The following is a 24922-nucleotide window of genomic DNA, read 5'->3' as shown; positions in this document are numbered from 1 at the left end:
CCTCCATAATTAAACAGGTTCAAGAGGACCATGGAGCGGAGTCTGCGATAGAATTGGGGATGCGGCTCCTCGGAGATTTTGGCCTGGTGGCTACCATGATAATGGGAAACCTTAAGGGTGATGCGTTGCACTTTCAGGTTCGTAATGAACTGAAGAAAGTTGCTGAAGAGGACAAGCCGCAGGAATTTGCAAAAATAATTGCAGAAGCATATCGTGATTTGGGTCGTAGCTCTTTAGGAGTTAAGCCTGTGATCAAAAATCCCGATTCTAAGCAGCAGGGTAAGGCAGAAACTTTTGGTAAGGATGGTCGGCCAATTTTTCCAAAACAACCTTGGCGGACTAAACAACAGGGAAAGCAGCAGCAGAAACAGGGCTCTCGGCCTGCCTCTCCCGTTCAGTCAAGTAGTGAACGCACTTATGATCTGCGAGATCGTGCTACTATTAAGTCTCCTGATAGATTTCAGGTTTCTGAACCGCGCTCTCCTCGTTCTTCACAGGAAACATCGGCTACACAGTCTGGTGGCGGAGGCGGTGGCAAAGGTCGGGGTGCTCCACAACAGCGTGACCAACCACCACAGACTGAGGGTAAAGGCAAGCAGGACGAGTTTGCTCGACAAAGACCCCCGTTTCAGAAGAAGAAAGTGGCGGCTCTGACGGCACAATATGCCTCAGATAGTGCGGACACAGCTTCAGAACCGGACATGGGCGCTGACGCTACTGGACAGCGCGGCAGAAATTACCATAGTCCGTCAAGCTCTGCGTCCATTTCTGGCGGCGACAGCAACTGATGTATTGGTTACTGTTGAAACAGCTGATACCAGAGTGGCTCCCCCTGATAGACTTTATGAAATAGTCTTATTAATAGAGGGTGACATACAACGTACTATAAAAGGGATTTTTTGGGATAATCTGACCACCACCTATGATATCCTCCTAGCGGAGGCAGATTGGCCCCCAGCCTTCATTTTGGAAGCTCCTAGAGGGGAGGAGAAAATCCTCCCGTCCTTTGCGCACACGGTGCCTAAGGACCAAGCTGAACTGTACGCTGGTGAGTGGGCGCTGGCGCTTGCGCCAGCGGTGTATCGTACTCAGGTGGGTTGGGACCGGTTGTCCCCCTGCCATGAGATTCCATTGCGGTCTATGCCCCAGCCACAGCCCCAATATCCCATGCGTCGTGAAGCTAGACCTCACGTCGCGGCGATCCTTGAACAATTGGAATATCAGGGTGTAATTGAAACATGTGTGTCCCCTATGAATAACCCTTTATTCACTGTGACGAAGCCTGACGGCTCGTACCGTTTAGTTTTGGATTACCGGCACCTAAACTCCCATTGCCGGACCTGCGCGGTACAAAATACACATAGCTCGGCTCTAGTCGACAGTCTCGTGCGTAAACGGTTTAAAACGACACTTGACATTTCCAATGGCTTTTTTAGCCATAACCTGTCCACACTGAGTAGCCAGTGGACAGCGTTTACTTCGGGCGGAAAACAAAAACAGTTTACGAGATTAGCCATGGGCTACAAAAATAGCCCTGGCGTCTTTTCCGCTCGCGTGGTTTCTCTCTTAGAAAGAATAGACCCCGAGGCATACTCCTATGTTGACGATATCTACCTCACGGATGACGAGCTGTTGCCGCATCTGTCTCGAGTCGACAATATTGTAGTGAGTTTTGCTGACTATGGCTACAAATTCAATTTTGCGAAGTCTCACATCGCGGAATATACAGTGTTGTTTTTGGGCTACGAGCTCAATAATGAAGGTAAGGGGTTAGCTCCCCACTTTCTGGAGAAGTGCGCATGCTTGAGTGCGCCAACGACACTAAAGAAATTACACTCTCTGCTGGGCTTTCTGAATTTCGGCCGTACGTACATTCCTGATTATGCCCAGCGTATCAAGCCGCTTTACGCCTTGGTACAACCCACATTTTCGAAGTCTAGCTGGCAGCTGGAACATTCTAAAATTTTGCAGTCTTTACAGGCTGACCTTCTTGCTTCACAATATTTGCTGACACGTGATAACCGCACCAACCTGGTGATAAGAATAGTGCCAGGCGCCGTGGGTTTCACGTATTTGACGTTTAATGAGGGCGATACAGTCCCCATTGCGTACAAATCCCACTTGTACACCTCTGCTGAATTACGTTTTTCCGCGGTCGAAAAAGTTCTGACTGCTGTACAGATGGCGATCCTTAAAGAACGCGCACTGTCACATGGGAAACAGATTCTGGTTGTAACACCATATCCTGCCTTAGAAGCGGTGACAAAGGCAAGTGTACCAAATTCTAAAGCTTTGCATCCTCGGTGGATACAATGGGCCACGACACTGACGTCGCCAGACGTCACCTACATCTTTGATGCCTCATTACAGACTCAAGAGTTCTTGCAGTATGAATTCGTTCATCCGGCTCCTCTGTCTTTGCGCCCGCTCGAAGAATACCATTGTGTCATATACACTGACGGGTCTGCGCAGCCCGCAATTGGATCAAAGCACGCCTACTCAGCGGCTTGCGCAATTGTCGTAGGTACTTTCGTAAATGGTGAATTCCAATCTGATGCAGTGCATACGCAGTCATTGGGCGATTGTACCGCGCAATTGGCGGAGCTTCGGGCTCTAGTGCTTGCACTGGAGTTTGCTGATCCCCGAGTCACTACTCTAATAGTGAGTGATTCTTTCTACTGTGTCCAGTCCTATAATGACAATTTACACTTCTGGTCTCAGAATGACTATCGAGACACAAAAGGTGGCACAATTAAGCATAAAACGCTTTGGGTTCGAGTGGCAGACTTTAAAGAACGTCTCCCTCTCGTGAATGTTATTCACACTCTTGGTCACCAACGACTTGGTGTCCATGCTGTCGGCAACAGCTTGGCTGACGAGGCAGCAAAAACAGCAGTGGCTACATACTTAGTGGCAGCAGTAACCAGATCAAAGAGTAAGATTGATGATGACATCTTGGCAGCTATTGCTGCTACAGAAAAGGGAGGCGATTACCCGAAGGGTTTTCCTTCTCGTTACATTTACCATTTAAGTCCTGATAATGTCCCATTAGTGAGGATTAACGACGTTGGTGACAGAATTATTCCCAACGCGGACTGCAGACCCGCACTGATTCTGGCTGCTCATGAGGGGTTGGCGTCAGCCCACGCCGGAGTGTCAGCCACTATATCTCTGCTACAACAACGTTACTGGTGGTTTGGTTTATATAAACAAGCGCGCGCTTATGTTCTTGATTGTGACATTTGCCAACAGATTAAACCTTCTACTGTTGCGCGCCCATCACAAACACAGTTGTACATATCCAATAAACCATTTGGTTGTGTTTATTTGGATCACTGCGGTCCTTTCTCTTCTGATACTGCGTACAAGTACATCTTGGTTGCAGTGGATTCGTGCACACGTTTTCTGTGGGTATGGCCACAAAGGAGTGCTGACTCGCGGACTGTCATCAGAGATTTGCGTGTCTTTGTGGGAACCTTTGCGTGTGGTACCTTCCATTCTGATCAGGGCCCTGCGTTCGCCTCTAAGGCTTACAAGGAGGCTATGAGAAATTTGGGGGTCCTAGTCAAATTTTCGTCCCCCTACCGACCTGAGGGTAATAGTGTGATGGAGCGAATGAACCGTGACTTAAAGCAATCATTGACAGCCCGTGTTTTAGGCACAGGCCGGAACTGGCTAGCCCATTTGTATAACGTTCAACGTGCACTTAATAATCTCCCTAGAAGGTCTCTGGGTGGGCGGACCCCGTACATGATGCTCTTCGGAATCAGAATGTTTGTACCAGACCTTGATGGTCTAGACATGGCGGCGTCGACCGCACCCTTTGACGTAGATGATCACTGTGCTGTTTTACAGACTCTACAAGAAGCCAGAGACACTCTATCGAAGGAACACATGCCCTCCACATCTGAAGTTGAAGTTCAGGTTCCGGTAGTCGGCTGGCTACCCCGAGTTGGAGATCTGGTCCGTGAGAAGGTGGAGAACAAGAAGGAGTTCGGCCCCTCTTATCGTGCACCAGTTCCAGTGCTTGGAGTGCAGGGTACAAGAACAGTCATTTTACCTCCACTTCCTGGTCGCAAAGAAAACAGGTACATCTCTATTGACAATGTCAAACTTCAGCGAGTGGCCGATACTTCTTAGCATGACTCCAGCAGTTTCATGCCAGACGATGCAAAGAAATTCAATGTTGACTCTTGCTTCTAACACCTTGCCTGATGTTGCCATCGAGATGCAATCGGTTACTGATCCCTTGTTGATACCATCGGCTGGTGGTTTGCCCGAAGAGACTGAGTATGCTTATCCTACACGTGGTCCCTCGCCTGTTTTACAATCTACGGCGCTTGGACAGTCCCGTTACTCCTTTGACACTAACTCGTTGTCCTCAAGCCCCCCATCGAACATTGCTGTTTTTTTCAGCTGGTTTAAGAGACATTTTTTGATTGCCCCTTGGACATACATTTGGCTGTTGCTTTTCAGTATTTTTTTGTTTATGTCCATTGGATTCGTGATAGTTTTTTTCCGTCTTGTGGATGGCCACTATCTGAGTGAGAGATCGACAATTAGACTTATCAATGGAACTTTGGCCCCCCACTCCTCGTCCCACATCATGAAGAGGGACCAGACTTTTGTGAATATTACTGCCTGGCCCGTCTTGGATGGAATCGCATGGGATGCTGTTAAATTCCAAATTCATGGGCCTACAGAGGTCATTAATGTACCTAATGTATTTCGTGTTTCTATGGGTGATGTGGTTAGGCAGAACATACGTTCTGATGATTGGGATGTACACGCCATTGAATCACTGTTTTCTGATTTGAAATATTATGCCGCTTTTGATGCTGAAGATTTATACGAAAATGCGGCTAATTATGCGGAACAGTATTGTTTTCAACATTATGGCAATCATTTCCTGCATAAAGCAAATACATTTAGAAATTTTGTAAATTTTACCCAATGGGAACACTGTCCTACTCCCGAATTCGGAAGTTCACAAACACTAGTTAACAAGTACTCATATTTTTCGGATTTCAGTGTTTCCAACCCGGCAGCGTTTTATTTTAAGGTGCTGCCTGAGTCTGCCGCAAAGGTTAGACTGACACACACGAAGCTACTTTATTCTAAGTCCTTTATGGACGAGTTGTCAATCAAAGGTTATGATGTATGGAAGGCTACTATTGATCTAAAGTCGGTTTGGGGTTCCAAGCCGTGGCAGGTACAGGGTACAGAGGCTTTACATCGTGCCTGTCTTATACCAAATCATATTTTATTTTTGAATTCATCCATCTTCCAAACCACCTGTTTTGGATTGGCTACTTCTAAACAATTAAAGTCACCTTCTGTGCCGGATCTGGGCGCTTATCCCAATTGGGATAACCACACAGATCTATCCCTTGCTGCTTTGCAAACCTTAGTTTCAAATTCGTCTTTCAATATTTCGAAAGTTAATGGTGAGGGTTGGTTAATTTGGCAAAGCAGTTCAGATATCTGTCAACGACGTTTTCTGGGACTGAAACCGGGGTATACTCAGGAACGCGTAGACCCTCGGTTTGAGTCGTCACATACTGTAACTACATACTCTGTGGGCAAGTTATGTCAATCTTGGCTGCGACATTCCACTTTGGCGTCTGTCAAAGTTCATTTATCACAATTACATGACAAAATAGATTTGAATGATTTTGTTAAGGGTCCTGTGGGTGGCAGAACCAAGAGGTGGGCGTATGCTATTTACAACGAAGTCTGGAAGTTGTCACAGATTGAGGCGGCTTCCAGATTGAGGGCTATTGACCAAGCCAACATGGAAAAGGTTTTAGCCGTTATAGATAACAGCATTAGCACTCTCTCTTCTAGGATTTATACATTAGATAATATTGTTTCATCAGTAGTTGATATTGTGCATGATGATATGTCTGTGTTATATCATGGTCAAAACCAGTTGCGTTCTGTTATGCAGTTTGCATGGACATTGCAGACTTTAAAGGCAGGGAGAGTCCCTTGGGACTATCTTAACACTACATCGTTATTCCGTCCCTTTAACCTTACTGACAAGCAGCGATTTATGTCCATGAAGGATGCTACATTTTCATTGTTACATATTGAAAAATTAGAACCATTGCCTTTTTCTGTAGCGGAGATCAATTCAGCTACGTGGTTAATCCACGGATTGATAACTCTCCCTTTTGCGCTTTTTAAGTTTACGTCTTGTATGAAACATTATGCTTTGGGTAGATATGAACCGCTGGGCACCGCTTTCATACATGAGGTTTGGTCCCTCCCCTTTACGTATAGATGTACTAGGGACGGGACTGAGGTTTATTTGAAGGGCGAGGAATGTACCACGTCACCTGACCATTCCTTGGTATGTAGGCACATTCAATTACACGGCGCATGCAATGTACAAGCACCGAACTTAGCATGCATCCTACGGGGTGTCCCAGTGCCTGTGATTACGCCTTCTTTCACACTGCTTGCTAACGGTAGTTATTTGATTTTGAATAGTGAAGCTTGCTGTGGGATGTTAGTGGGAATCCCGTATATAGTAACTGTCTCGCAGAAAGTGGTCTGCTGCAATAATGTTCTCTTTCCACCCCCGCATGGGCGGCTGGATGCTTCCATCTGGCCTTCGATTCCAACCTTGAAAGCAGAGTTCAACAAGTTGAGCAGAATAAGAGCCTTATTGTCCCAAAAAGAGGTGTCTTTGACTTCATCTCGTGAAACATTCGACCTTCACGTTGCTAATACGCGCACAGCGGTACAGGCGCTTCTGAATACTGACCTCCCCCTGCATTTCGGCTCTTTGATCCAAACTATTTTCAATGCCTCGTCCACGACCGGCCTGGCTCATTTTTTTAAACTTGTGGGCTCGGGTCTCGTGACCTCTTTCCAAACTATTTTTGGTGTGGTTCCGGGCTTTTTTCATTCACTTTTCTCGAGCATCTTTGGAGGTGTTCCGCTGCTTCTGGCACTAGTGGCGGGTGTGCTGCTTTTCCTTTTCATACTACGGAATGGCTGCTCCTTCTGTGCCGCACGTGCACCTGTCCCGCCTGCATCTTCTTCGAGATAGGATGCTTGACTTTTATGAAACTCTGCCATTGGCGACTTTAAGCCTGGCATATGGATTATCTTTCCGATATTGCTACTTCACCTGCGTGCAGCCTGTGCTTCACTGCCTGGATTGTCCCTTTGAATGGCCTTTGGATTTGTGCTTGACCAGCCTGGTGTCTCCGGTGCCGGATTTCGATCGACTAATGAGGCCCTTAGTGTCTCACGAGTTGACCTGTTCTGGTGTCCGGATAATGGCTTGTGGAGCAGCACATGGGATCCTGGGTAATTGGGACATCTCTACAGCTGCCTACAACTTCTTGGCTATGAGCTATTTGGAGGAACATTCCGGGTGCCCTCTGATCGTGCTGGAAGCTCCGCTGATTGAAGAACACGTGTGTTCCTTCTCGTTGATGGATTGGATGGCTGAGACTTTCGCTGGCCCTGCGAATGATTTTTTGTTGGAAGCGGTTGCCACATATGCTGCCTATACATTCATGGATTGACTGCACTGTCGTCCTTGGCGCCTGTCGCTCCTGGACAGCACCCTGCCGAGGCATTTACCTTTTTCTTTTTTGCTTTCTCCCTGATGGTTGTTTTGAGTTTTTTTTTATTTGATTATATTTTTTTTCCGGACACCACAGTTTCCCCTTTTGTTTTTCAATTTTTTCGTTTCAGACTTTAACTCATTCTGAACCTTTGGATTGGTTACGCCTTGTTCTGCTCTGACGAAACTGAACTCTGCGTTCTCTCTTTTCTTGCCTACTAAATAGTGCTTCGATCAAGGGGGCGTGTAGTGAGTTCTCTCTGAATACGTACAGGCATTGTTAAGTTAGCATAACCACGTTAGATGTTAGAAAGCCATCTTTTTGCTTTTGCACACGGCACTGCGTTTACATGTTATTTCTTAAAACAAACTGCTGACTCGAGACTTGCTTCACACAAGAGCAATCTGTTGTTACCATCCCAAGCTCTGCGCAGCGACCTTGGTCTGTACATGGTGTGACAAACAGTCTGGGTTATTACACAATGCATGTTTTTCACTCTAGGTTGATCGGCCCACTATTTAGCCATAACACACGCGCAGCTGCAAATGCCTGAAAATTAGTGCTTTTAGTATCACAGACATCATGTTTATTATTCAGACCGAAGACGAGCCTTCCTGCGAGAAGACTCCTGATGCTCCTGTGATGTGATTTCACTAAGCTGATCTTTGAGGTATGGGGTCCCCTATTCAAGCCTAAGAGACCTTCTATTAGCATAATAATAATATTAGCTTCTTAGTAAAGGGAAGGTGGTAGTATCCACTGTCATTATAATATGATCACCCCTTTTATATTCTATGGTATTGTAACTATGTTGCTGGTTTTGATATTAATCATTTGTCTGCTTGTATTAGCCAAAGTACTGCATCTTAGGACACGTGGTCTATAAAAATAAACGTTCAACAAAAGGAAGGAGAGTAAAAAGTGGTGGGCTATTTTTAACGAGGTCCTACACATAGGCCCTAAGTAACTGTGTCAACAAGAGATGTGTAGTTCCTGCAGGACAGGAAGTCGACAGGGAATAAAGTATTCCAATTCAGACTTCAACCTAACGAAAGAAAGTGCACAAGGGAAGGGAATCCCTTCAGGGTGGAACTAAAACCCTCACACACCCAGCAAGCTAGGTGTCATGCTTCATCATCTGGGTTCTGCTCCTCGTCGGGTCGGCGGTGCAATACCCGACGGGCACCCATACAGGGGCTCTTTGTCGGAGATCTTTTGTTCCCTGCCGTATGGTGCATGCGTGTGAGGGCCCGGGAGTGTAGATGTAGGTGATTAAAAAGGTTGGTTAATCTGAAATTGAAGTTTATTGGCTCAGTCAACCACCTAGTTAAAAAGGGGAGTGAGTGGCGTAAAAGCTATATGTGCTCACAACGGATGAGTGGCTAGCTACGCTCAACTCTTATGGTCAACATGTTTCGCGCGCATTGAGTCAGGAGGATCTCGTGGCGCTTCGTCAGGACCTATAGTGAAGTGAAGTGTGCTCGAAAAAAACTATCTACAGTGTGGTGAGAAAAACAAGGGTGAGAACAAAAATGTTGGTCAACCCTTAATAGGCGCCCCTACCTTATGTATTTGATTTAAGAGGGGGTCACCTAGGGAAAGGAAACAATCAATAAAAATATATATGAGAACCCAAAGCCACCCTCGGCATTATAGGCATTATAACACAAAAGTTGAGTCGAACACCACTCGTGTAGTAAAGTGGTGATCAAATTCATATAATCCAGAATATCAATACTGGATGCCTACCAGTTATCTGGTCAGTTAATCATTACATGACATGAGACAAGGTAGGGCAAAGTAAAAAACGGTAAAAACAAGTAGCACAGTCAGGTTCTGGTTGGAAGCACAGCCCTTTAAAAAAGGAAAGAAGTCATGATTATGTAAGGACTCACCAATTTATGTTAAAAAGAGCTCCTCATCAGGTGCATGGCGCGTCCACAGGGGGAGAAACACATTCGTTCCCTAAAGTATAATGGTGTTATGGGGAAAAGTAGAGGCACAGGAAGATATCAAAAACATGAAGTCATTGGAGAGAGATCTCCACTAAGTAACACGAGAACATATTAAAAAGAGCGTGTGGCACCTCTCGTGTGCACTGGTACTCTGATATTAAATGTGGTTACCCAGGTGCAGTTAACCGGGGATGGGACTGAGATGTGCAAGTCCCAAATGGTAAAAGGTCTGTGTTCAAAAGTAATGAATCGGAGTGACCGATTCTAACTTATTGTGAGCTTAAGTTAGGAATCAGCATTTCTTCGCTGCTAAGCCCAGTGTAATTTGGGCGTGTCGAAGTGCTCACATGCAAGCTATACAAGCGTGTACCGATGGTGGGCAGTGAATCGGAATCCTGCGTTTGTTTTACAAGTGTCTAAAGCGCCCATGGTCTACCTAGGTATTCGGAATCCACCCTCCAAAACGCGCGCTGGTATGTACTTACTACACAGACATCCCCTGGAGGTTATTCAACCTGCCCGCGTCGCCGAACCCGGAAGCTGGATAGTGGGTCGGTTACGCATACATTTATTCAGGCCAGGATTGGATGTTAGCCCGACACGTGACTGCAAGCGGACCAATCACGGTCTTAGTGACAGATCTCGGTGGCCAATTGTGTGGGTTGGTATGGCGTTGATGTGTCTTAAGCAATCAATGGTGAGATGGAGGCATTGACATAATAGCGGCTATAGAGAGGTTTAGTGTGGTGGGCGCCATGTTGGCACGGGCAAAATGTGGAGCGTACCATGTGTTTGAAACGTAATGTTGCCCCATGGAGGGGATACGTCTAAATAATCTCTACAAAAAATGAAATACATAATACTGGGATCGAGGCGTCGCTCTTCACGATCGCCATGTTACGGGCAGACAAGGAGTGGTCCTCTAATACTTTATGGGATTGAAAGATGTTAGTCACGTGTGTTTGCTATGGATGACTAACGTATCACACATCCCACAGTTACTATTCTTAGTAAGTGGTTCTTCACTCACGTGCTGAGTAGGGGTAGCAAACTCGGGTGCCATGATGTAATGGTGTTGGTCTATAAAACCAAGATGGTTAATAATAAGAGAACTCATGGGCTGAAATGATAATGTATATAAGGAATATATACGGTAAAAAAGGGGGTCACTGAAGATTATACCCCTGGTATGTCATATAGAGGTGGGTTAAGGTCGAAGACCAAGTATCAATCGGTACCTAGGGTAGTGTGAGTATTATCCTGCCCCCTCAGCTATATCGGAAGACCCGTATCCTATCGGTTAGATATCATTGACCAGGGTATATCGTCGTTGAGGCCAAGTCTGTCCAATGAAAGGCGATGTACCCAGCGTTGTTCGAGCCTGAGTAGGGCATGTTGAGACATAACAGGTTGGCTCTCAAGGACAATCCAACGTAGATCAGTCGGGCTGTGTTTGCATGCAAGACAATGGCTGTAGAGTTTTGTGGTGGTTTTACCACATCTAATGTTGCTCTTATGTTCGGTGATGCGTGTTTTCACAGCTCGTGTCGTCATCCCTATATACTGGAGGTCACAAGGATATAGGGATGACGACACGAGCTGTGAAAACACGCATCACCGAACATAAGAGCAACATTAGATGTGGTAAAACCACCACAAAACTCTACAGCCATTGTCTTGCATGCAAACACAGCCCGACTGATCTACGTTGGATTGTCCTTGAGAGCCAACCTGTTATGTCTCAACATGCCCTACTCAGGCTCGAACAACGCTGGGTACATCGCCTTTCATTGGACAGACTTGGCCTCAACGACGATATACCCTGGTCAATGATATCTAACCGATAGGATACGGGTCTTCCGATATAGCTGAGGGGGCAGGATAATACTCACACTACCCTAGGTACCGATTGATACTTGGTCTTCGACCTTAACCCACCTCTATATGACATACCAGGGGTATAATCTTCAGTGACCCCCTTTTTTACCGTATATATTCCTTATATACATTATCATTTCAGCCCATGAGTTCTCTTATTATTAACCATCTTGGTTTTATAGACCAACACCATTACATCATGGCACCCGAGTTTGCTACCCCTACTCAGCACGTGAGTGAAGAACCACTTACTAAGAATAGTAACTGTGGGATGTGTGATACGTTAGTCATCCATAGCAAACACACGTGACTAACATCTTTCAATCCCATAAAGTATTAGAGGACCACTCCTTGTCTGCCCGTAACATGGCGATCGTGAAGAGCGACGCCTCGATCCCAGTATTATGTATTTCATTTTTTGTAGAGATTATTTAGACGTATCCCCTCCATGGGGCAACATTACGTTTCAAACACATGGTACGCTCCACATTTTGCCCGTGCCAACATGGCGCCCACCACACTAAACCTCTCTATAGCCGCTATTATGTCAATGCCTCCATCTCACCATTGATTGCTTAAGACACATCAACGCCATACCAACCCACACAATTGGCCACCGAGATCTGTCACTAAGACCGTGATTGGTCCGCTTGCAGTCACGTGTCGGGCTAACATCCAATCCTGGCCTGAATAAATGTATGCGTAACCGACCCACTATCCAGCTTCCGGGTTCGGCGACGCGGGCAGGTTGAATAACCTCCAGGGGATGTCTGTGTAGTAAGTACATACCAGCGCGCGTTTTGGAGGGTGGATTCCGAATACCTAGGTAGACCATGGGCGCTTTAGACACTTGTAAAACAAACGCAGGATTCCGATTCACTGCCCACCATCGGTACACGCTTGTATAGCTTGCATGTGAGCACTTCGACACGCCCAAATTACACTGGGCTTAGCAGCGAAGAAATGCTGATTCCTAACTTAAGCTCACAATAAGTTAGAATCGGTCACTCCGATTCATTACTTTTGAACACAGACCTTTTACCATTTGGGACTTGCACATCTCAGTCCCATCCCCGGTTAACTGCACCTGGGTAACCACATTTAATATCAGAGTACCAGTGCACACGAGAGGTGCCACACGCTCTTTTTAATATGTTCTCGTGTTACTTAGTGGAGATCTCTCTCCAATGACTTCATGTTTTTGATATCTTCCTGTGCCTCTACTTTTCCCCATAACACCATTATACTTTAGGGAACGAATGTGTTTCTCCCCCTGTGGACGCGCCATGCACCTGATGAGGAGCTCTTTTTAACATAAATTGGTGAGTCCTTACATAATCATGACTTCTTTCCTTTTTTAAAGGGCTGTGCTTCCAACCAGAACCTGACTGTGCTACTTGTTTTTACCGTTTTTTACTTTGCCCTACCTTGTCTCATGTCATGTAATGATTAACTGACCAGATAACTGGTAGGCATCCAGTATTGATATTCTGGATTATATGAATTTGATCACCACTTTACTACACGAGTGGTGTTCGACTCAACTTTTGTGTTATAATGCCTATAATGCCGAGGGTGGCTTTGGGTTCTCATATATATTTTTATTGATTGTTTCCTTTCCCTAGGTGACCCCCTCTTAAATCAAATACATAAGGTAGGGGCGCCTATTAAGGGTTGACCAACATTTTTGTTCTCACCCTTGTTTTTCTCACCACACTGTAGATAGTTTTTTTCGAGCACACTTCACTTCACTATAGGTCCTGACGAAGCGCCACGAGATCCTCCTGACTCAATGCGCGCGAAACATGTTGACCATAAGAGTTGAGCGTAGCTAGCCACTCATCCGTTGTGAGCACATATAGCTTTTACGCCACTCACTCCCCTTTTTAACTAGGTGGTTGACTGAGCCAATAAACTTCAATTTCAGATTAACCAACCTTTTTAATCACCTACATCTACACTCCCGGGCCCTCACACGCATGCACCATACGGCAGGGAACAAAAGATCTCCGACAAAGAGCCCCTGTATGGGTGCCCGTCGGGTATTGCACCGCCGACCCGACGAGGAGCAGAACCCAGATGATGAAGCATGACACCTAGCTTGCTGGGTGTGTGAGGGTTTTAGTTCCACCCTGAAGGGATTCCCTTCCCTTGTGCACTTTCTTTCGTTAGGTTGAAGTCTGAATTGGAATACTTTATTCCCTGTCGACTTCCTGTCCTGCAGGAACTACACATCTCTTGTTGACACAGTTACTTAGGGCCTATGTGTAGGACCTCGTTAAAAATAGCCCACCACTTTTTACTCTCCTTCCTTTTGTTGAACGTATTTAGCGCGGGAGTCCCCCGCAGGAGATTGTTTTCAAGGTTACCTATAGTGCCATCTGGCTCTAAGAGGACCATCTGCCCCTCCAAGTAATTATGGAAGGTGAACTAGGCATCAGCTATGGTGAAGACGCCGTATCTGACATTCTAAGAGCACCATCACTTTTGGTTACGGACAGCAACATAGCCTCAGGTTCCCAGTCGGACGACTGGACGAATTTAACAGCTTTGAAAAAAGAATGGTTAAAAATAACCATACATGGGGCTATGATGACTGAGTACCTTAGGGCCAACATCGCCCCTAATGGTCTCATCGTTAATTTAGTACCCCGTCTATTTCTGGATGACCCACTATTCAAGAAAGAGTGGTCCCTGGTGTCGTGGAAATGCACCAGGGACTTACTAGTACTTATCATAGGGACAGCCAAGAGGTTGGCCGATTGCATCCTTACACGCATTCAAGATCTTGAAAGCACAATGAAACCTGTCACTCAATCTGCTGTTTTTAAAACTAAACTAGCAGAGATTAATCAGGAGATTGCTGAAAGTAGGGAGTTTTTGCTTAAACAAAAAATAACGAAACTACAGAAAGACATCACCAGATTCGACAAAGAGAGAGTATTTCCTTACCTAAAAGCAGACTACACGTCCAACAAGACAGACTATTCAAGTGATGAAGAATCTAATCACAGCAGAAGAGGGTCGTCTAGTGGATCCAGTACAGGGAGTTGGAACAATAAAAATCAGAGGAAGACCAACACACGGTCATACCAGAACCAAGGTGGTCCGATGTTTCCTGTCCCCCCTCAACCTCCTTTTTGGCAATATCCCATGTTTCCTCAGTACCCGCCACAATTCTATCCTGGTAACAACCCGAAACCTTTTTTAGGCAGAGGCTGGGGCAGAGGAAGAGGGCGAAGGCGAGGACAACAACAAACTACCACCCATGTCCAGTGGCAAGATCAACCGCAACCGCAGCCACAAATGGAAACTCGGAGCAGAAGGAGGGGCCAGAGGGATTAGTTATCAACCTTTCCCATAGACCCCTCAGCAACACAGAGGAGGATGTACTAAAGAAAGGTCTGGGCTTCGTACCTACTCCTAGAGTAGATAAATTCGAATTAATCTGCGAGGTCCAGAATTTCTTTCGGAAAATACGCCTAAAAGCATTTTTTCAGGACGAATTGACTTCTGAACCTAGTGATACAGGCCTGCATAAAGCTTCCACCTTTACTCCGACAAACAGCATGATTCCCTCGGAGGTCCTTACCTTCGAGAAGGCTGTGTTAAAAGACCTGGACAAAATACAGAGTAGAACCACTGTGTACAACAACTTTACTGCAAAAGAAAGAGATGCGGCCAGAACACTAGCAACTGATATGTCCATCACCATCAAACAGGCAGACAAGGGAGGTGCGACTGTTATCCAGTCCACTAGCGATTATGAAACGGAATGTCTTCGCCAACTTGGCGATAGGAAATATTATACACCTATTGACACCGATCCCACGCCTAGATTAAGTTCAACAATAGCTAGTAAGATCTTGGAGGCCGAAGCCAATGGCTGGATCACGAAAAAAGAAGCAGACTTCCTTAGCACCACCAAACCTGTCGTACTATATTTCTATACATTACCTAAGGTACATAAAGGCGTTACCCCTGTTCCCGGCAGACCAATTGTCTCCGGAATAGGTTCCCTCTTGGAACCTCTTTCCAAGTTCTGTGATTGCTTCCTACAACCCTTGGTAAAAGAGACACCTTCTTATGTCAGGGACACAACTGACATTTTGAATATTATTGAGGGAATAGAGAACACCGAGAATGTTGACTTCCTAGTGACCCTTGATGTAGAGGCCCTCTACACCAACATCCCGCAACAAGCTACTCTGACGGTGATAGAGGCGGCCCTACGGAAAAAGGAATGGACATCTCCCACTCCTATAACATTTATCATGGATCTGGCAACATTAGCTCTCACCGAGAACTATTTTGCATTCAAAGACAACCTTTACCATCAGTCCCAAGGTACATCGATGGGGAGTACCTTTGCCCCTAGTGTGGCCTGCCTGTATATGGCAGCATTTGAAGAGACAGTAATAATGAACGAGGACAACCCCTTTGGACCTAATCTAACCCTGTGGAAAAGATACATCGATGATGTCATGATCCTATGGAAAGGTGATTTAACAACCTGTCACGAATTCTGTGAATGGATCAACACCAAAAATCAGTTTTTAAAATTCACTAGTCATATCTCTAACTCAGATATCCCCTTCCTGGACTTGAACATCAGATTGACACCCACAGGGTTAAGCACTACTCTCTACAGGAAACCCACTGATAAGAACAGTTTACTCCTCTATAACAGCCATCACCCCAAAACCCTGCGCGACAATTTGCCGTTCGGCCAATTCCTTCGACTTAGGAGAAATTGTAGTTCCATCACAGACTACAAAATTGAGGCCAACATCTTGTCAGGGAACTTGACTCAAAGAGGCTATCCTCCCCGAGTGGTTTACAACTCAATGAAACGAGCAAGAAATAACAACCGTGAGGCGCTTCTGGAAGTAAGACCAAAAGACACCAGAGAGATTATCACATGTGTCACATCCTTCACACCAGAGTCCAACAACCTTAAGAAAGTGATAAAGAAACACTGGGGAATACTATCTGCAGGCACACTCACGATTCCCCCTCCACGTTTCGCTTTCAAAAGGACTAACAATTTGAAGGACACCCTGATACACACGAGACCGAAAAAACAAACAAATCCAACACACAACACCCTCTGGAACCTTCCACCTGTACAGGGGCATTACACTTGTGGAGGGTGCTCCTGCTGTGGGCAAACAATTGTGGCCAAATCTATTCGCCTTACTGACTCTTTCGAATGGACCCTCAAAAGACACACTAATTGTAATTCTACGAACTGTGTCTATCTACTAATTTGCCCTTGTGACCTCCAGTATATAGGGATGACGACACGAGCTGTGAAAACACGCATCACCGAACATAAGAGCAACATTAGATGTGGTAAAACCACCACAAAACTCTACAGCCATTGTCTTGCATGCAAACACAGCCCGACTGATCTACGTTGGATTGTCCTTGAGAGCCAACCTGTTATGTCTCAACATGCCCTACTCAGGCTCGAACAACGCTGGGTACATCGCCTTTCATTGGACAGACTTGGCCTCAACGACGATATACCCTGGTCAATGATATCTAACCGATAGGATACGGGTCTTCCGATATAGCTGAGGGGGCAGGATAATACTCACACTACCCTAGGTACCGATTGATACTTGGTCTTCGACCTTAACCCACCTCTATATGACATACCAGGGGTATAATCTTCAGTGACCCCCTTTTTTACCGTATATATTCCTTATATACATTATCATTTCAGCCCATGAGTTCTCTTATTATTAACCATCTTGGTTTTATAGACCAACACCATTACATCATGGCACCCGAGTTTGCTACCCCTACTCAGCACGTGAGTGAAGAACCACTTACTAAGAATAGTAACTGTGGGATGTGTGATACGTTAGTCATCCATAGCAAACACACGTGACTAACATCTTTCAATCCCATAAAGTATTAGAGGACCACTCCTTGTCTGCCCGTAACATGGCGATCGTGAAGAGCGACGCCTCGATCCCAGTATTATGTATTTCATTTTTTGTAGAGATTATTTAGACGTATCCCCTCCATGGGGCAACATTACGTTTCAAACACATGGTACGCTCCACATTTTGCCCGTGCCAACATGGCGCCCACCACACTAAACCTCTCTATAGCCGCTATTATGTCAATGCCTCCATCTCACCATTGATTGCTTAAGACACATCAACGCCATACCAACCCACACAATTGGCCACCGAGATCTGTCACTAAGACCGTGATTGGTCCGCTTGCAGTCACGTGTCGGGCTAACATCCAATCCTGGCCTGAATAAATGTATGCGTAACCGACCCACTATCCAGCTTCCGGGTTCGGCGACGCGGGCAGGTTGAATAACCTCCAGGGGATGTCTGTGTAGTAAGTACATACCAGCGCGCGTTTTGGAGGGTGGATTCCGAATACCTAGGTAGACCATGGGCGCTTTAGACACTTGTAAAACAAACGCAGGATTCCGATTCACTGCCCACCATCGGTACACGCTTGTATAGCTTGCATGTGAGCACTTCGACACGCCCAAATTACACTGGGCTTAGCAGCGAAGAAATGCTGATTCCTAACTTAAGCTCACAATAAGTTAGAATCGGTCACTCCGATTCATTACTTTTGAACACAGACCTTTTACCATTTGGGACTTGCACATCTCAGTCCCATCCCCGGTTAACTGCACCTGGGTAACCACATTTAATATCAGAGTACCAGTGCACACGAGAGGTGCCACACGCTCTTTTTAATATGTTCTCGTGTTACTTAGTGGAGATCTCTCTCCAATGACTTCATGTTTTTGATATCTTCCTGTGCCTCTACTTTTCCCCATAACACCATTATACTTTAGGGAACGAATGTGTTTCTCCCCCTGTGGACGCGCCATGCACCTGATGAGGAGCTCTTTTTAACATAAATTGGTGAGTCCTTACATAATCATGACTTCTTTCCTTTTTTAAAGGGCTGTGCTTCCAACCAGAACCTGACTGTGCTACTTGTTTTTACCGTTTTTTACTTTGCCCTACCTTGTCTCATGTCATGTAATGATTAACTGACCAGATAACTGGTAGGCATCCAGTATTGATATTCTGGATTATATGAATTTGATCACCACTTTACTACACGAGTGGTGTTCGACTCAACTTTTGTGTTATAATGCCTATAATGCCGAGGGTGGCTTTGGGTTCTCATATATATTTTTATTGATTGTTTCCTTTCCCTAGGTGACCCCCTCTTAAATCAAATACATAAGGTAGGGGCGCCTATTAAGGGTTGACCAACATTTTTGTTCTCACCCTTGTTTTTCTCACCACACTGTAGATAGTTTTTTTCGAGCACACTTCACTTCACTATAGGTCCTGACGAAGCGCCACGAGATCCTCCTGACTCAATGCGCGCGAAACATGTTGACCATAAGAGTTGAGCGTAGCTAGCCACTCATCCGTTGTGAGCACATATAGCTTTTACGCCACTCACTCCCCTTTTTAACTAGGTGGTTGACTGAGCCAATAAACTTCAATTTCAGATTAACCAACCTTTTTAATCACCTACATCTACACTCCCGGGCCCTCACACGCATGCACCATACGGCAGGGAACAAAAGATCTCCGACAAAGAGCCCCTGTATGTGTGCCCGTCGGGTATTGCACCGCCGACCCGACGAGGAGCAGAACCCAGATGATGAAGCATGACACCTAGCTTGCTGGGTGTGTGAGGGTTTTAGTTCCACCCTGAAGGGATTCCCTTCCCTTGTGCACTTTCTTTCGTTAGGTTGAAGTCTGAATTGGAATACTTTATTCCCTGTCGACTTCCTGTCCTGCAGGAACTACACATCTCTTGTTGACACTATAAAAATAAACCCCTTTTATTTACAACGTGTCTCTGTTGATTATTGTTGTGGACTGATGTGAGAATAATATACGAACAGGTATTTCCGATTCCCACCATTCCTGAGTATGTACTGAGTCGCTTGTTCTGGGTTGTCTATTCATTGGGACCGCCGAGCTAAATCTCGGATAACGAATGGGACACTTATGCTAGCCGGATACTGGGTTCTGGGTTCTGAGGTGAGTTTCTGGTACACCACAATTCACTGAGGTCCTGGGGTTCTTCGCATAGTTCTGTGTATCGGCAGAATCCCTGCAACAACATAGGCCAAAATTATCAACCCACGGGAGATCTCTGAAGGAAGCAACAGCCGTAGCAAAAACCTATGACCTATCTCCCACCCAAGTCAACCCCACCTCCAAGATACAGGGGATTACAGGAATCGGGAGGGATATCAACCCTACAAAAACTGACAGAACTCCCACTTGCCTCATCAAGGTCCCCCTTGAATCACCCCCTCAGAAGCCCAACACCAGCAGTAACTGCATGTTCATAAACTGCAGATTGGCAACTAAACATGCAATTGACCTAGCTGAAACCATCTGGAACCATGACATTGGTATCACTGAAACATGGCTAAATGACACCTCCTATCTTATCCTTGACCTACTAGTCCCTCCCAGCTTCTCCATCATCAAGCAAGAGAGGGAGAATAGCACAGTGGTTGGCATAGCTGTTATCCATGAGAACAACATCCACATGGCAGAAACATACATCCATTCCTACCCCACATTTGAACATACCAGTATGAAACTAAAAATGTAGAATAATAAAACAATGAAATGCCACATCCCTTATCACTCACCAGACAATGCGCTCCGCTTTGGAGAACACCTATCAGAAATTATAGCGCACTGCTCACTCTCCAACAACAATTATTCCTAGGAAATTTCCATCTGCACTGGAATGATGAGAAAGAGTTGCTTATACAATCCCTAAACAGTCTCCTTCTCAGCAAAGACCTTGCTCAGCACTCCAAAGGTCAAACTTATACTAGAGGTGCAACCCTGGATGCGATCATAGCCCTCAACGAAGCAGTAAGCATTGACAACATCCTTCCACTCGATTGGTAAGACCACCACAACATTCTGTTTCACCTCAACCAGACGGAAATACCCCCATTCACACTAAAAAAAATGTACATTGGACCCACAACATAAGTCAGATTCCCATGAACAACCTTGAAGACAGAATGATAACTCTTCTTTACCCCCAACTGTCAACCTCTCAGCAGATGATCTTACATCCCACTATAACTCTACAATGTCATCCATCCTAGACCAACTATCTCCTTTGAAACTTAAAAACCCCATTCTTCCACAATTTCTAGACAAATCAAAAATTTCCCAAAGAACTGTTCCACATCATTAAGCAACAAACCTTAAATCTGCTTAAACAAAACCCCCATGCCTCCAAAGAACACTGCAACAATTTTGTGTAAATCTTCAATGACAAAATCTCGAAGATTCAGCTATCCCTAGACCTCCATGCTCAGACATCCACCGTAAACCCTTCCCTCAATATGGTAGTAACCAATGCCCCTGGTTCGTCACTGAACTCACATGGCGCAACTCCACACATGGATCCTGCTGGAGGTAATACCAATGCAGAATCTCCCTTAACTCACAGGACCTGGAGGACATTCTACTCGCTCTCAGAGGAAGACATCTCTCAAATGATAGTGAATTCCAAGCACACCTCTCACCTAGCAGATACTCTTCCAGACTCCCTGGCAAAGAGACTTAACCATGCTATAACACCACTTTGGCCCAAGATAATCAACAGCTCTCTGAGCAATCAGTCGATGCCTGATTGCCTCAGATTAAGAGAAGTCACTCCCTTGCTTAAGAAACCAGGTGCTGACCCAGATGACCCCAACAACTTCAAACCCATTTCCAACCTTCCCTTCCTGGCTAAAATACTTGAGACATGTGTTCTCTCCCAATTCAACCATCACATTGTCTCCACTAATCTTCTCGATTCACTACAATCTGGATACAGAAAAGGATATAGTATGGAAACATCTCTACTGAACAGAACTGACAACATACACAAGGCTCTAGACTCAGACAATTGCCTCTTACTCATCCTCCTAGACCTATCAGCGGCCTTTGACAAGGGGTCAGTTATAAGCTGCATCTAGAATCTCTCTAAAAAAGAATTAGAGCCGAAGGCCTTGTCCTCCTAAAATGGTTCTCTTCCTACTTTCATAATCGCTCCCAACAAATAAAAATTAACAACTCTTCCTCAGACACATTCACAATAGCCAGAGGTGTCCCACACTGCTCAGTCCTTTCTCCTATAACTTCAAAATTTACATGGAACCCCTCACTACCATTCTCAAACAATCAAGCATCCTCAAACACCTCTTTGCAGATGACACCCAGATTTACCAAAAAATATCCTCACTTGAAGACATACAAAAACTAAACTCCACTCTCAAAGAAATTGAAAACTGGCTCTCAACCAACCGCCTAAAACTCAACCGAGACAAGACAGAAATCTTACTTCTATCCAATAATGATCAAACCTCCAAGGTCCAAGAATAGCTAAACACCATTGATGCTCTGACTTTGTAAATCCGTCAAATCTCTGAGGATCTCCCTTGACCCAAGCCTGAGCATAAGCCAACACATAAATAACTCATCCAAGAGTGCATTCTACAAAATAAAACATCTACACAAAATCAAGCCTTTTCTCTTCCCTAACGACCTAAAATTTTCCACCCAAGAAATGGTACTGTCTAGACTGGATTATAGGAATGGCACTTTAAATGGCATGGCAAAGTCTCACCTAGCCTTGTTTAGAGCCATATTAAATGTAGCAGCAAGGATGGTCACTGGAACAAAAAAACACGACCACACCTCCCCCTCCCTGAAAATCTCAGATGACTCCGGATCGAAGCCCACTGCTGCTTCAAAATGGCCTGTGTCACTCACAAAGTCCTGCACACCGGGAAATCGATGTTTCTTCCCTCCAAACTAGTACAGGTCGGCCAATCAAGGACTCTAAAGAGCACCAATACTCTGCTTCTCATTCCCACCAAAAAAACACGAACAAAAATCCCTTTCATGCTCCTTTTCAGGCAAAGCCCGTAAAACCCGGATGTCACTCCCAGTTTATATCAGAACAAACCCCTCCTTTGTGAGCTTCAAAAGAAAATTAAAGGATACTCTCCTCAACCGACACTTCAACCGTCGGACTCCAACACCTAGCTCTCAACTTGGCTCTTTTCTGCATATTACTTACTTTATGTATTCCCCCTCCACATGCTAAACTGTGACCTGACCTTCAAAGAAACTGAATGTTTCACTCTATGCTCTCCAGCCTGACCTTGTCTATTCATATGTCTGTAAAATGCCTGATTCTATTGTAACCAGTCATCCATTGAGTCTGTACTTTGTAATCTATCCCATCCAACTCGACCTTGTCTAGGCGATGTCTGTACAGTGCTCTGATACCCTAGGGTCTTGCAAGCGCTATTTAAAACTTCTTAAATAAAAAAATAAAATAAATAAACAAGAAAAATGATAAAGCCATATTCAAATATAAGTATCCGTTTATGGCCAAAATAAGCTACATTTGCACTTCAGCTATCCACAAAATGATATTTAGCAGGCATAATTGGACTTACTAGCACATAAATATACTGATAACTATGTGCAGAAACCCACTCAAAGGTGTCAAAATTGAGGGGAGTTATCAAGGTGTAGTTTAACATCTGCGTATGCGTGATTTTGTGGCAATCACCCAGGAAATGAATGATTCGAGATTTTCTTTAGGAAAGGGCTCGGTTAGATCCACTTCCAAGGTGTGGAGGGAAGTGGGTCATCTCCCAGCACCCTTTTACATGGAATTGAAATGCCACAGTGCGAAAGAACTGATAATAACATTTACATTATAAAAACATACTCCGCAAACAGAATTGCCTCTCATGAATAATAAAAAATAGGTGCCACTCACTGGTACTCTTTTTATCAACCTCAAAAGAATGAAATGCAGAGGTACTCCCAGAAGAGTCAACTCTCTGACCAGAAGCTGCAATATGGATCATTACTGCATGTGCTGAGACCACTGAGTAATCTTACTGGCATCATCACATTACTAAAACCCGTGTGATGAATCCTAAAACCTTCAAATCCTGAGTAATCCCTATTTAATTAGGAACATTCAAGTCACTTGTTAGGTGCATTAACACACATGTTGTGGCTGTGCCCCGTGATCGCCTCTTACTGGTCGGAAGTGGTTGCAATGGTTATTTCGGCGACTGGGATTCCCGTGCCGAGTACGGCTGGTAACTGTCTGTTGGGGTTGACCCGGCGCCCCGAGGCGCAGAAAAAACAGCTTCACTTTGTAGACCTAGCACTGCTCATGGCCAAACGCTCCATCCCGATGCGGTGGAAGTCATGTAATCTCCAACACTTTATGGTAGGCACGGGGAGGTGGTAAGATGGAGCAGTGCAGAAAGCGCGGCAATCCGACGAGAGGGGGCTCGCGGACTGTGCACAAAGGTTATTTCTCTGGACTGGGATACTATACTGGAAGCTTTCAAGGCCATGGCACCAACATCAGTCCCCGTAGTGCAGGATCAACAGGAGCTCATGCTACCCAGGCCCTTCCCAGCCCGCAATGTAATTCTATATATGGCCTGATGACTTAACAATGTAAAGTATACATATCAAAATGTGTGAAGAGTGTGTGGGAACAACCGGTGGAGCACTCTCACAAAAGGTTGAGATGGGGTTAGGGTCAGACGAAGTTGGGGAAGGGTGGGAGGGACGGGTTAATTTAATTACTCCATTTCACGTATCCTCTCCCCCAGTCTACAACTGTTTCTGCAATACAGCGAGAATCGGACCACTTAGTACTACATACGAACAATACTGTTTATCAAGCACTGACCAACAGGAACATGTACTGCTGTTAAATACATACGGTGACACTACTGTATCCACAGTGGCCTTCCTAAACCAGACTGTATTGCGAAATATGTTGTACCTAAAATGCATGTCTATTTCCTAATGGATGTAAAGTGTTGAAGAAAAAACCTAATACAATGTGTGAAAAAAATAAATGCCATGCTGTTGTGCCGGATGTATGACGTTACAACGCATACTTTTACAACGCATGCACTTACAACGCAATTTTTACAACGCAACATCCACTACAACGCATTCCATTACATCGCATGACACTACAACGCATTTTTAAAAACTACCTTTACAACGCATTCCATTACATCGCATACTACCTTTACAACGCATACCATTACAACGCATAGGGTAAGTGTTGGATAGTATAGGGGTAAAAATTACTATTCTAACTCCAGGGGGTGCAACAGTAGGGTAAGTGTTGGATGGTATGCATTGTAATGGTATGCGTTGTAATGGTATGTGTTGTAATGCCTGCGTTGTAGTGACATGCGATGTAGTGCCTGCGTTGTAATGGTATGCGTTGTAATGGTATGCGTTGTAGTGTCATGCGTTGTAAAGGATGTTGCGTTGTAATGCCTGCGTTGTAAGTGTAGTGCGATGTAATAGTTGCGTTGTAAAGGTTGTTCCCCGAATTGAACAGGTACCAAAGTGTGCGTAACTCATGAGTGCTCTGTGGACGACTCTTTAAGTT

General features: G+C 45.1%; 1 protein-coding gene across 3 annotated transcripts in view; it reads left to right on the top strand.

Moving 5' to 3' along the window:
• PIEZO2 (piezo type mechanosensitive ion channel component 2) overlaps positions 1 to 24922 on the top strand; it is a 1161909-nt gene that overhangs the window by 742568 nt on the left and 394419 nt on the right. The window lies entirely within an intron of this gene.

This window comes from Triturus cristatus, chromosome 5_2, assembly GCF_964204655.1.
Source record: "Triturus cristatus chromosome 5_2, aTriCri1.1, whole genome shotgun sequence".
NCBI classification, from domain to species: Eukaryota; Metazoa; Chordata; class Amphibia; order Caudata; family Salamandridae; genus Triturus; species Triturus cristatus.
This window is presented reverse-complemented; position numbering and strand designations above follow the sequence as displayed.